Source organism: Thunnus thynnus, chromosome 21 (genome assembly GCF_963924715.1).
Source record: "Thunnus thynnus chromosome 21, fThuThy2.1, whole genome shotgun sequence".
Classification (NCBI taxonomy): domain Eukaryota; kingdom Metazoa; phylum Chordata; class Actinopteri; order Scombriformes; family Scombridae; genus Thunnus; species Thunnus thynnus.
In genome coordinates this window covers 15,335,535-15,349,511 of record NC_089537.1, presented here as the reverse complement: position 1 = coordinate 15,349,511, position 13,977 = coordinate 15,335,535, and the positions used below count along the sequence as shown (strand labels likewise).

Genomic DNA, 13,977 nt, shown 5'->3' with positions numbered 1-13,977 from the left:
GGGTTATCTCATTGGCTTAATCTGTACAAAAACCAAAGTGTGAAAAGTTGCAGTTTTACAGCAGGTTGTGATTGACAATTTCTTGGCCAAGAGCATTGACTAGCTAGCTCGTTTCCGTCTGTTTACAGTCTTTATGCTAAGCTAAGCTAACTGACTGTGTAGTCTTATATTTAGCAGACATGAGAGCAGTATCACCCTTATCATCTAGCTTTGGTCAAGAGAGCAAATAAGCATATTTCCCAAAATGTTGAACTATTCCTTTAAAGTTTTGTACTAATAATAATATTATTAATTCAAATATTAAATTAAATCTATTGTCCTAAATACAACTCAAATATCATCTCTAACAATCTTACATGGACAACATTTATTGAAGCAATGGGGGCATATCTTTTTCACACTTGAACATCGATCACCTTCAATGTTTTTTATCCCCTCAAATTCTTTACTGACAACAGAAAACCAACACAGTCAAAGTTCAGCTAAATTAAACAAAAATTAAGATGTGGTGAATACTTTATGTCTTGAGAGGGACCCACATTCCCAGATTCTCACCATATCAGTCCAGAAACTAAAGTTAGCAGTTAAAAAAAATCAACCTAGCTGCTCTGTAACATATTACAACAACCAATGGCCCGACATATTTGTCTTTAATCCATGTTACTCTCCCACTGTATAGAGGAGATTAATGCGCCATTACCGCATGGCCATTATTGTATAGGCACGAGGGAAGGCAATTATTCAGGCCTTCTTTTTATAGTGAGTGGTGTCAAGGACATGGATGGAGCATCATTCATGTCTGTGAGAGTGTCTGCCTCTGAAGCTTTAGTGACGCAGATACTTGAGGGTACCAACAGCCACTGTACACACAGTAAATGCATTTCCACTTCTGACAATTTCCAATGAGATGCACACAAACATACATGCATGCACAGACACACACACACACAAAAATGTGCACATAATGCCTCAAATCTATGGCTTTCTCTATGGACTGGTGTCACCGCCCAGCAACAACACACCCTTAACAATAGTACAGATTTGCTATCAGTGTGTACACAATGGAGAAGAGGGTGAGCTATTCCAACAGAAAAAGTGACACTGATTGGAGACTGCCTCAGCGGTTCAATGCTTCACCGATTCGCTCTCAGCAAAGATGGGTTGTTGTGGGCTTAACTGAATTCCATCTTGGTGAGCTGATGTAAAAGTGAGCTGCATATCTTTACCTCTCAAAAGGTTTGTGCTGTCTTTTCAGCCAACAGCTATCAGATTGTATAGATCATGTTTCCCAAACAGGCTAAATTTCAGCCACCAGAAGCAGCATTTTGTGTTTTGTTTTGTTTTTTTTTGGCTCAGACAAACTATACTTGTCTTATGCCCAATGCCAACATTTTTAAAATTCTGGCTTTCTGCAATAATTGTGCATTACAACAACAGTATGGTTGAATTTAGGGAATGATTGTGGCTATGGCAAATAAAATTTGGATAGGGTATGGTTAAGGTTAGGCAACAAAACCACTTTGTTAGATTGAGGAGGGATCATGGTTACACATAGTAAAAAAAAAAAAAACACACGTTAATTGCAGGTCTGCAGTCTCCAGGACTTCGGTTTCCAGTTGCATGAAAGCTATACATGCTACACGCTTGCATCCAGCACCCCAGCCCTTCATTTTCTTGTCTCACTAAAAGTTTACATACCCAACACAAACTAACATCTCTATAATCAATACTGTTTCTCAACTTTTCATCCATGCAGTTTTCACATTTACTATAACCTCTGTTTTATTTTAATTTCCTGCATCTGATTGCCGTTGCACCAACTCAGTTTTCTTTAGTGTTTGAGACCATCATATCCTCACAGCTCGATCCAGGATATTCTGGGGATTCAGATGATTTTGATTTACTTTGTGAATTTACAGTCAACTATTGTCAGAACAAAAACATTATTATAACAATTTTTTTGGCAGCTTATTACCAAATTTAACAACTCTAACCACATGAACCCTTAACATGTAACTTAGTTTAGAAGACAACTAACCTACTGGAAACTGTACATTTGTCTGAGCTGAAAAAGACCCAGAACTGTTTCAAAATATAAAAATAAATTGTGGTCACTAGAGTCACATTTTGACTGGCACCACAATGGAGTGTACCAGTGTACTACTGTCAGATTAGAGGAGCAACATGTTCACACTGACGCTCTCAGCACTGAGAGAGAGAGAGAGAGAGAGAGAGAGAGAGAGAGAGAGAGAGAGAGAGAGAGAGAGAGAGAGAGAGAGAGAGAGAGAGAGAGAGAGAGAGAGAGAGAGGGAGAATGGCTTCAGATGGAAAATAGGTCACACTGATGCATCTCTCAGGAAATTGGTGGAGGAAACTGTCTTTTCCCCAAAGGACACGTCATGTGCATCAATCACCTATATCTTTAATGAAAATATGTACCCACTGATACTAAATAATCCCAAATACACTCAAACAAACATAAAACACCCCGTCCTACAGCATGCTGCAGAGCACTTGGCTCTGCTGCTGTCTGTCACCTCAGAGAGTCAGCAGAGGATGGGCGAGCTGAGGACAAGGCCCTGTTGGAGTGCTAAAAGGGCAGGTGCAGCCAAGCGCTAAATGAACTGCTTGTTTTAGACACTCTCCTTCGGACTGGCGTTTCGTCACAGCCAGAGGGAAGGAGATTGACAACAACTTCACTGACATGACTATTTGAATTGAGGGTGAATACAGTGAACTGACTTTGCAGATCTGCATTTTACTAGCTATTTGTGGTATGAATGGGGAATCGGTGTCCTACACTGTGCTTGAAAATATGTGAGAGGAGCTCACTGTGAATTCTTCAAAAACCAAACTCTCTTTGTGTGTGTGTGTGACGTGTGTGATCTTCTTGCGTGCACATGAAAGCTGAAACACAAGTTGACAAGGTCTTTTTGCAACCCAGGATATGACCACTATCTGTCAACTTGACCACAAGTCATTAAAGAGATGTACCAAGAATTTTGGATCATGAGACCGTACGAAAGCTTTTAGTTGAGGGCACATATACTGGATAATGTCCAACTGCTCCAACATCTAACTTTGAAGTAAGGAACTCAGCACATAGTGTGGACAAGCCTGTCAGTAGTCATAAATTTATAGTTCGTCAGTGGTTACAAACACTCAGCATAAGCATCTGCAAATGAGTCATGGTATGTATCACTTTTTACTGTGGTACAAACCCCATTACCATTACTAGTTAGCAAAACAAACCCACTATAATTGCAGTGGATGGGGAGAGCTATTGAAGAAAAAATAATGTTAAGTAATGTCTTGGAAATAGTAAAGGCCATTAATGAACTGTATGACATAATGGACAATCAGTGGTCTGTGGATGTGGTCCTACACCTTGTTTTGACACAGGGAACATACGCTATACTGTCGTAGAGAGTTAAAAGGCAGTTAAGATTACGTCACTGAGTAGATAAAAGTAATCAATTACATTTCCTGAAAATGAAACTTGACATTTTGACAAAACTTAGGGCTGTAACTAATTTTTTTGGTCTATTAAATGTCAGAAAACAATGAAAAATGTTGATCACCATTTCCCAAAACCCAAAAAGCAACCAAAAATGTCTTGTTTTGTCTCGACCAACAGTCCACAACCCAAAGATATTCAGTTTACTGTCACAAAGGACAAAAGAAACCAGAAAATATTCACATTTAAGAGGTTGTAACCAGAGTATTCTAGCATTTTTTCCTTTAAAAAAATTACTCAAAACAATTAATTGATTATCAAAGTAGTTGACAATTTTCTGTCGATTGACAAGCAACTAATTGACTAATCATTGCAGCTCTAGACAAAATGCAGCTGCCTTGTTTCAGGGTCTCGGTTTGCCGTCTTTGTGAAGCACTTTGAAAGTGGATTTTGAAAGTGCTCTATAAGAGATTCCATAAAGAAAAAATCTATAAAGATCATTATTATTATTATTATCAACACACTGTCATGACTGACTTCATTCACTGGAATAAAACTAAGCCATCATTAATGTTATTAGTAACACCTGTGCATTTCCTATTATGACAAGTCAAAATGTCTGTTGTGAAAATTAGGCTGTTGTTATTTTGTATTATGGTTTTCTAAATATGGCCAACGTAGGTAGGACATAACAGCTCCAAAGAACTACATCCCAGCACCTGATCTTTTTTCCAAGTCACTACTGTGTACCAGAATATTTTAAATAAACTATTAGACTGCGGGCACATTAAAATCCTCACTAGAGGCTCAGTTCGAAGAGCCCTTGATCATTTGTCACCGTTTGACATCTACCTGCTGTGTCATATCCATCACTACCTGACCAATTACCACTCTATACAGAGCAAGAAAGGAGGCTGGTAAGGTGAGAATACTGCAGCTGATCTGTGAAGACACACACACACGGTTTTTTTGACCTGAAGATGCTAATTGAATCTGCCTCTGAGTCATTGTGCATGTGACAAAGAGTTGAACTACTGTAACACAAACACTAAGAATGGGTTTGTAATTCTGGGTGAGTGATCTCCATTTTCCTTGAATGAGTTGCTCAGAATAGCACACTGATTCATCCGGTGTGTGGCTGAATGTATTGCTGGTGTCTCCCTAAAAAGCTTCCCAACATGACCCAGTATCATTGTCAACAGGTGACAGTTTTCACCACAAAACCAAACACCAGAAATAAACTGCACTGAACCTATAATATAGTTCACTTGCCTCCGCAACCCACTCAGGGCAGCTGCCAAATAAGGATTTTCAGCTTGCATTCCTTTGGGTTAAAGGTTTTTCTGCAACCACAGACCTGAAACTAAACATGACTTTATCCTAATAGCTTCTGCTAATTAAACCAAAACGTGTCCTATTCAAAAAAAGATGAGTCACATTTTGCACCTCCTGAACCCGCTTGAAGTCTTCTTTCCAGCACTCTGAGGCAGCTTCACCTGATTATTTTCACCCCACTCTCCCGCAAAGATGCCGCATTTTCATTTTAAAAGCATTCATTGCACACACACACACGCACACACACACTGCCACGTTAGCTGTGACTGCATGATAACATCTGTGTGAAATCCTGCGGTGACAAATGTCAGCTTTAGCACCTTTATGGGCAGTGAATCAGGCTGCTTGCTTGCAGCAAACGGCTCTGAAAAGGTGATAAATTTGAAAAAAATAATAAAAAATAAAACATTACAGAAACGTGCATTTTCTTATCAAGGTATGCAAGCATGCACCGAGCTTTTGCAGCTAAAGCAAACACCTGACATCCAGGCTCATGTTTCAATCTTCATTAATTCCTGCCTATTATAATAAGCTAACATTCACCTATTCGCTCTTAGTGCAGTGAGTTGATGTGGAGAATCACTTACACAGGATCAGTGGGTGCCGGATGACCGCCAGTTACAATCTCTTTCACGTTATCCCAGATAATGACAAAAAAAAGGACGCGGAGGGATGCTCCTCTGCGAGTGTAAACTTCCGCGACACCTGTCAGTCTCCCGGATACTTTTGGCTTTCCAGCCCCTTTGGCTAGTCGGCTTATTATTTTCCCCCAAAGCAGCAGACGCAGGCACCGCTGAATGGGTGATCACGAGGTTTGTATTACACGGAGGGAGGAGGAGGAAGGAGTGCGCACGGCGAGCGAGGTGAGGGATTGGCACTCAACCTGGATTCGAGCTGTATTCATGGTGACACTCGGTGGTTTAATACTTGGGGATGGAGCGATACAAGGAATCTTAAAGGGTGGAAATCACTAATAGTTGAGTCTATTTCTGTCTGATCTGACACCTCACCCCCAAACCCCCCACCCTCCAGCCCCCGCAGTGTTGGCTGGCTGGCTGGCTGCTCCATTCACAAAGCCAGTCACAGTGTAATTAATCTGAGAGAGAGAGAGATGAAAACATCCCAATTAATCCAGCATCTACAGCATCTTTCACTTGTCTCTCTCCACTATATCAAACAATTCCTCTGTATTGCCATTTTTAAAAGATTTATTTTAAGATTTATTTCATATAGTAGTTCAATAGGAAAGCAAAAATAACATTCTACAAGCACAGAAAAACTGAAGTTTCTACCTATCTGTGCAAACCTAACATTCACACCAATACATTACCTTAATTGTATGCTGCAGAGCAGCCTGAGTACCCACTGTCTTCCTGAGCTGTGGTCTGGCAAAGCACCAGGGCTGATGCAGATCAGAGCATGGAGCAGAGAAGAAAACCTGGCCGATCACTCTCTTTATTAGTGCACAGCCCACGAAAAATGCTGACAGTGGTGTGTTGCAAAAACTCTCTCTGCCCTGTGGTGCTTGCTCGACAAGGTAAATTTCAGTAAGAGCAGATAGCAATAACAGGATACTTTACAGAGATTATAAATCATCACTGTCTCCTTTTTCTTTAGTTGAATCAAGGCACATTTCATGTACAGCATTTAATGATAGATGCTATTGGGCCCAATTTTCACTGCATGAGTCATTCTGGTTTTATGTCCCTGTGAGCCTCACTCAAGTCACACCCTTGATCTACTGTATGTACAGAATCAGTCACAATCCTGTAGTCTTGCTGTAATCTCAGGTATTCATTTCATTCATTCATTTCACATCAGAGTTTCAATGTACACAGATAATACAAACGCCAAATCTACAGCAAATATTTAGGCCCAGAGAGTACACAGTCAGTGTTTTAAGGTACATTCACATAGATGTAATGTATGAAAAAAAAATCTTATACAGAAGTAAAGATCAATTGCATCAGTTTGATCTCTATTTTTTGGAGATGTGTCTCCTCTTGGACATCACCCTGACAAGAAAGCAGAATATATATGGGTCCCATATTTCAAAGAGAAGTGCATACACACTGGGAAACACTGCTGCATTAACATTAAATGCTTCCTAGCTACCTGGTAAGATTATGATTCTTGTCCAATTGTCACATACTCTATCTCTCAGAATAAAATCAGATAACATCCCAGCTAAAAATGCTTAGTAATAAAAATATTTATTCTGTACCATGTCTTTGCAATTATTGCTTGAAAGTCACTGGCGGATTATTTAAATCTTTAACTGTGACTGCACAAATATGACTGCACAGTGGATGTTCAGTGGTGCACTCTGAAATAAGTGTACTTATTATGGTTCAGTGCTCATTGCTTGGAGATTTAAATAACACATGTCTGGCCTATTAAACTGCAGTTTTACTTGCTTTGTCTGCAAGCTTTAGTCAAAGCAGGGAAACAAACTCTGATATTTACAACATAACACATGGGCTGCTGGTGGACAACAAATGCAAGGTAGAGGGAATTTAAAAGTGACAGTTTGTACAACACAAACTTTTCTGAGTATGTACAGTCACAATACACAATCACAGACTTCTATTGTGGGTCACTAAGTAGCTCCAGTGAGGAGTGGGGGGTCACTCTGGGGATCCACATCAGTAATCCTGTGGTCACAAGCACATTTCTGCAACCTTAAGGCAACTGCTGGTCACGTATATATGTCAGAGTAAAGCTTATTAAAAGCTTCATGCTCCAGTAATACTGGTGTTCATGCTTTATGCTGTGCTGCTGAGTCACTCGCAATATGACCTTGCACTTACATCTGCGGCTCTGAGGTGAATAAATGTATGATCTTGAAGTTTGCTGTTGTTTGTGTGCAGGTGAGAGGGTGTCCTGTCAGGTGCAATACAAATTCGTGTCTCAGACATGTTATGGCTTAACTCGCTAACCTTTTCCAAAAGGGCTGCATACAGTGGGTATTGTTACCATCTCTGCCTGGGGGATTTAGCTTGTTAAAGGAGAGTATGTGCATTTGCTCACTTTAATAATCCAATCAAGCTAGCAGGTGGGAACAGAGGGAATATTCATGCAGTAATCTTCAGTAGCAGCCGTGTGAAAATGCAATCAACAGGTTAGTATGGCATGTGTTGAACCCACAAATCACACCAGACTCAGGATAACATATTTTAAGAAAAGGGAGGATGGTTTTATTCCTCAGTTTGCCTGGGTTCAGACCTTTGAATTGGCCCACTCCACTAAGTCAAGTTGACAATTATTTTTTCAATACTTTTATTTTACTGTTATAATAGCTTTTCATACACCTTACCCATCTTTTGTAGCCCATGTAGTGATGACAACATCTTTTTAATGACATACATAAATGACAGACATAAATGGTAGGTGTGTCACCCAGTGATACATCATACAATAAATTAAGATAATAGATAAATAGATAATGACAATATTTACAGTACAGATTTAAATTAAGCAATATGTTATAGTAATTCTGAATTCATAGAAAAACATCTTTGATCCTCTTTCATATTTGAAAAACTGCCTGCAGTATTCCATGAATCCATAAAGAAAAATCCAAAACGAAACACACAGCAATAAAAGCTAAGACAGAGACAAAAACCAAAGAAAATGAAAGAAAATAAATAAATAAATAAATAAATAAATACAAGGCCTTACTCAAAGTAAGGTACATGTAGAGCTCCCCAAGGTGACTGTCAGCCCGAATATGTTTAAACCACAATCCAGTAGCTTCAATTTGTTGTTCATTTACCATATTATAGTGTCCACATGGACCATCTTTTTTCAAATAGCTTCAGGTTCCCTCTGATTTTATAAGTTAAATATTCCATCTGATATATTTGTTGAACCGTGTCTCTCCATTTTTTGTATCAGAGGACATGTTTTTTGGAGCCAGTTTCTTGTTATCTGTTTCAGTGCTGTTATACACAGTATCCTTAACAAATATTTATCATTTTCATTTCATATTTTGTCTATCATTTTGCCTAACAGCACAGAGTCTGTATTCAAATGAATAACACCATTAAAAACAATACTGATTTCCTTCTGTATATTGTTCCAGAATGATTGTAATGATGGGCAAAACTAAAAGATATGACTAAAGTTGGCATAAGATTCACCAGAATTCCTCCAGCAGTTTGGTAATATTTTATAATTGTATTTAGCTTGTTGTGCTGGTGTTAAAAGTAATGTGACTGTATTTTCCATGCATAAACTCTCCAATAGGGAGATGCTGTTGTCGTACGTACATTCTGATTCATTTCCTTCCAAGTGTCCTCAGATATGTGTGTGTGTGTTAAGTTCTTTCTATTTTAGTTTCACTCTTGTGTTTTGTTGCTTGTGGCTATTTTCTAAAATAGCATAAACTGCTGAGATTTGACTTGGCACTCTGACATTGCTATATGCTTTACCAAAAAATACACAAGTGGGTGAAGATCACGGCTGGTCCTGTTTTACTATTCTGGATATAACTTCTCACTTCTAGGTATTAGAGGAGGTGGGTATGTGGTAGATGGTATTGTTGCCTTAAAGATTTGAACATCATTCCAATTTCCAATTTCCAAACATGGTCAGTCCCTTTTGTGCCCATGTATTAAAGGCTGTATCTTGTGTATTAGGGGTAAATTCAGGGTCTTCCTTTATCTCTCTCAGTACAGTTAGGTAATCCCTCATTTCACAGTTTCTCTTCATTCTTCCCCAAGTCTTCAAAGTATTTCTAATTAGTCTACTGTCAGTTACTTGTGCCCTTTTTTGATTCTTTTTACAGAAAGGTATTGTTTTTACTGAAACAGGACACTTGTACTTCTCTATTGACCTCCACCTTTCTTCAGAGTTATCATTTAACCAGGTACATATCGGTTGCATTTGGGCTGCATCCAAGTAGTACTTTAGATTGGGGAGAACAAGTCCCTACTTCTCTTTAGCCATTTTAAGTGTCTTCATTTTGACTCTTGATGTTTTTATTGTCCCATACAAATTTGCTTATCATTTTGTCCCAGTTTTTGAAAGCACTTACACTTATATACAGGGGTATTGTCTGAAATAAAATAAAAAAACAGGGGATTACATTCATTATGATTGCATCTATTCTTCCACCTAATGATAGGGAAACAGTTCTCCATTGATTCAGATATTGCCTAATTTGTGCTTCAAAACAGTTATAGTTCAACTGGTATAATAACTTGATATTCTTTGGTATCACAGTTCCCAGATATTTAACTCTATCCTTGTCCCATCACCATAAATATTCCTTTTTCACTTCTGAACCATTGTTTCACACTTAATTTATAATTTATAATAATAATAATAATAATAATAATAATAATAATAATAATAATAATAATAATAATAATAATAATAATAATAATATAGCTTGTAACCTCATATTGAACCATAGTTATTAATAACTTGCATAGTGCTGGTAATGATTTTTTGATGATATGATTGTTGAATTTTTTTTAAAGTTTGTAATATATAGGACCACGTCATCTGCATATAAAGCCAACTTGTGATATTCCTCTGCTATTTTCACACTTTCAATTTCATTGGTCACTCTGATATATGTTGCCAGAGGTTCAATAGATCACACCAACAGATCACAAAAATTAAAGGCGAGAGTGGGTCCCTTGTTTCATTCCCCACTTTAATTCAAAGCTATCTGACAGGGTCCCATTTGAACTGACCTGTGCTCTTGATGTTTTATACATTGCTTGAAGCCATTTGATAAAAGTGTCATGGAAACCAAACTTGATACAGGTTTCTAATATAAAAGACCACAATACCATATCAAAGGCTTTTTCAGCATCCAAAGTGAGGATCAATGTTTGAATATTCATTTTCTATGCGTAATCTATTATATTCAAAGTTCATATTACATTATCAGATAAATGTCCATTTGGGATAAAGCCTGTTTGCTTTCTGGTCATTAACCCTTTTTTAATTTCTTTATTGCCATCTTGATCTAGAGGGCACAGGACTGCACCGTGACCCAGTGTGGGAGCCCTCTTTCACTACAAAACTTTACAAACAAATTAGCTATTAAGGGTACACTACTAATAAAATATGCAGGTGCTTCGGTGAAATGAGAAATGTGTTAAATTAAATGGGGGTATCTATAAATATACAAAATAAAGTGCATATATTGTATATAAAATAACACATAGCTACAAGTGTGTGGGAAAATACACACAAATACCCTACATGCCACACATGCCCTATCATGTATCAACAATGTGTGATGGATTTTCCCAGCATGAGAGTGTACAAAGCCTACAGGGGAGTTCTGATTGCTTAAGTGGAATATTTAGAGTGACTGAACGGAGCAAAGCAGTTTGGTCCTTCTACCCCTGTCACATGCTGCCTACAGCTGCAGTTACAGTATTCTTGTGTGTGTGTGGGTCTGCTGTGACATTCAGTATTCTGCGTTTTGAGACAGATTATGGCTTCACAGCCTGAATGTTGGCATTTGTGGTCCCTTTTCTCTGAGGGCTTCACTGCTCACTATATGATCTTGTCCTTCAACCAAATGTCAGACTTCAAAACCATGTAAGTGGTCAATGAATCACAACTGGACGTTAGCAGCCAGTACGAGGTGATTCATGGATGTTTTGTCAGTGAAATTTGTAAAAGTAAATTCTACAAATTGTGCCATTACTGTAACTTCAAAGTACAGCTTTATTTCATGGTATGTTAGGTTCACAGGAACAAAACACTTACCAGTCAAATGTGTGCCCACTGGAAAATGTGGTGTCAAGGCAAAAGCAAACTAAAGTAATGTGTGTTTGGGGCCCATGAACCACCAGAGGGCTCCCAAAATACAACCTGTCATTTAGTTGCTCTCTGAATTTTTGTCATTATTCAAATATTTAAAGATGCACTCCCTGATTTTGTCATATTCACCAATAACACCCTAAATCCTAAAATGTTACCAAAATATAGAACATGTTACAAACAAATAAAACACACAAAAAAAGAACAAATGAATAAATTTGAGTGTCATTCAAAATTTGGGGGTTTGAGGGATTTTTGTTGGAATTATAATGAAGTAACACATTTTGGGCATTCTCCACAATTTTATCTGATTTGGGAGCACTGTAGCAAATCACTCAACCTGCCTTATTGTGCTTAAGCTACTGATGTTTCTAAATGTCCCATAAATGCTTTCTAGCACCACCCAGAGACCCTGAACATGAACCTGAGCTGCATCTGCAACACCTTTTATAGCAGTTGTCAAAGATGACTGTACGTTCAAGACAGAGATATTATCCAGTTACATTTAGTGGCTACATGGCATTTGGATATTTCCATGACCTACAATGGATTTTTGTTGCAAAAAGTGGTGAACATACAGTAGAAAGAAGCAATCGCAATGTTTCTGACACCGAAAACCAGGGCCATGTTCACAAAAGAGTCCTCCTCAATGATACTTAAAGAGTTTTCTAGTTAGAGCTATACACAAAGCTCACATACCCAGTTGCTATGGATGACATCATGTGTCCACACCGATGTACTCATAATGTCTACAGTGACTGGTTGACCAGTGAATGTGAAATAAAATAATCCTAAATACAAACAAGCATTAACAGGAACTAGATTGGATTAGAGTTAAAAGTTAAATTAAATCAAATTTAAAGTATAATCAAATAATTTAGATAATCAAAATGAAACAATATTGAAATAAATCAAATTAAATTATTGCCAGTTGTTGTCAGTCCTAGAAATATCTTACAATAAAAATGTGATAGTGTGACAAACATCATCATTATGTGTCAGTTGACTGAACTCCATCAGCTAAAAATTGCCAGTGCTTCTAGTACTTGGTTATGAATTTAAAAAAAAATCTTAATTGTACATTTTTAATGTATATTAGTCACAAAATCATTGTAGTTTAAGTAAATTTACTTTTACTATTATATTGACTTATATTATGGTGCATTTTAAAATCAGTCCTGCTGTTAATACTAAGCCAGCCAGAGCAATATTTAAAATTTTGAAAGCAAAGAACGTCTTTTTTTATCCTACTATACCACTGAGAAAATGGATCAAACCTATTTGTGACTGGTGGTTCAGAGAGCATATTCATGCCATAAGGACACACTGACATATTCTCTGTGCTCAGAGAGGCAACAAGTGCGTCAGATGCATTTATTACCTAAGAGGGACGGCTTTTGCACCTGTGACACTCACCAGTCAGTCACTCTTCAGTGATCCATGGTTTATATTGACCTACATACATGAGCCTGCCTCTGTGTCCACCTGGTAACAGTGATGATATCCTGCTCTTGTTGACTTTTCTCTTTCTAGTGATTCTCAGAAGGAAGCTTTTCAAGGCCGGACCACTTCCTCTGACAAATAGACAACTGAGGTGAGAGGAATATATTCACTTTTGTTACTCTTGGTATTCCATATTCATTGAACACTTTTTGAACATTTTTGTAATGTCGTGTTTGGGTGTTTGTTATTTTTCAATCACTGGAATACAATTAGTGAAATACCCATTTGTCATAATTGCTTTATGTATCAAAGTATTAAAGGCCTGAGATATCACAGACCTCTGGGTCACTGTATTGATTTTGGATTAAAGCTCCTGCTTTTAATCCCACAATAGAGTGTGTGTGTGTATGTGTTAAGCCCTCTGCTGTCTATCTCCTATGCCAAGAAGAGAAACATATTCCTCTCCCACCCACTACTGCCGGCGTTTTCCGTCTACAGTTGCTCAGCTTGTTCCATTTAAACATACATTTTCTGTATTTGTCACTGACGAGGTGGAGGTGAAGCCTCTGCCTACTCAGCATGACTAATTGCCTATAAGTGGCCATTCCAGTGTGGGAAACAAAGCATCACAAATACCAAACAAACACAGTGAGTCACTCCATGCATTGTACTGTTATTCACAGTGTGGAGTAAGGAAAGAGAAAGTGTATTTCACTTTACAGGACAAAAAGAGAAGCTTGTTTCATATAATTTTTACATTCAATAAATAGATGAATTTGGCACCTGGCATTTTTACATTTGATAAGTGCATTTTCAGGAATCCCCAGGGTGGATGAGGCTTCAGTGACGGAAGAGAGTCATGAAGCCATTTCCCCTGTTACAGCTAATAAACAAGCGCTGATTGTCCTCTGGGTTGAGTAATGAGCTAAAGCAGGAGCTGAGGAAAATCA

General features: G+C 38.0%; 1 protein-coding gene across 4 annotated transcripts in view; it reads right to left on the bottom strand.

The window, feature by feature from the left end:
* The window catches only part of myripb (myosin VIIA and Rab interacting protein b), a 117,171-nt gene extending 111,464 nt beyond the window's left edge, over positions 1–5,707 (bottom strand). For 2 of the 4 annotated variants that reach the window (XM_067578444.1, XM_067578445.1), the window contains exon 1: positions 5,380–5,707. The gene's annotated coding sequence lies outside the window, so the exon portion shown is untranslated. The remainder of the gene's footprint in view (positions 1–5,379) is intronic. The other 2 variants (XM_067578446.1, XM_067578447.1) reach the window with 1 other exon arrangement.
* Positions 5,708–13,977: the final 8,270 nt, after the last annotated feature.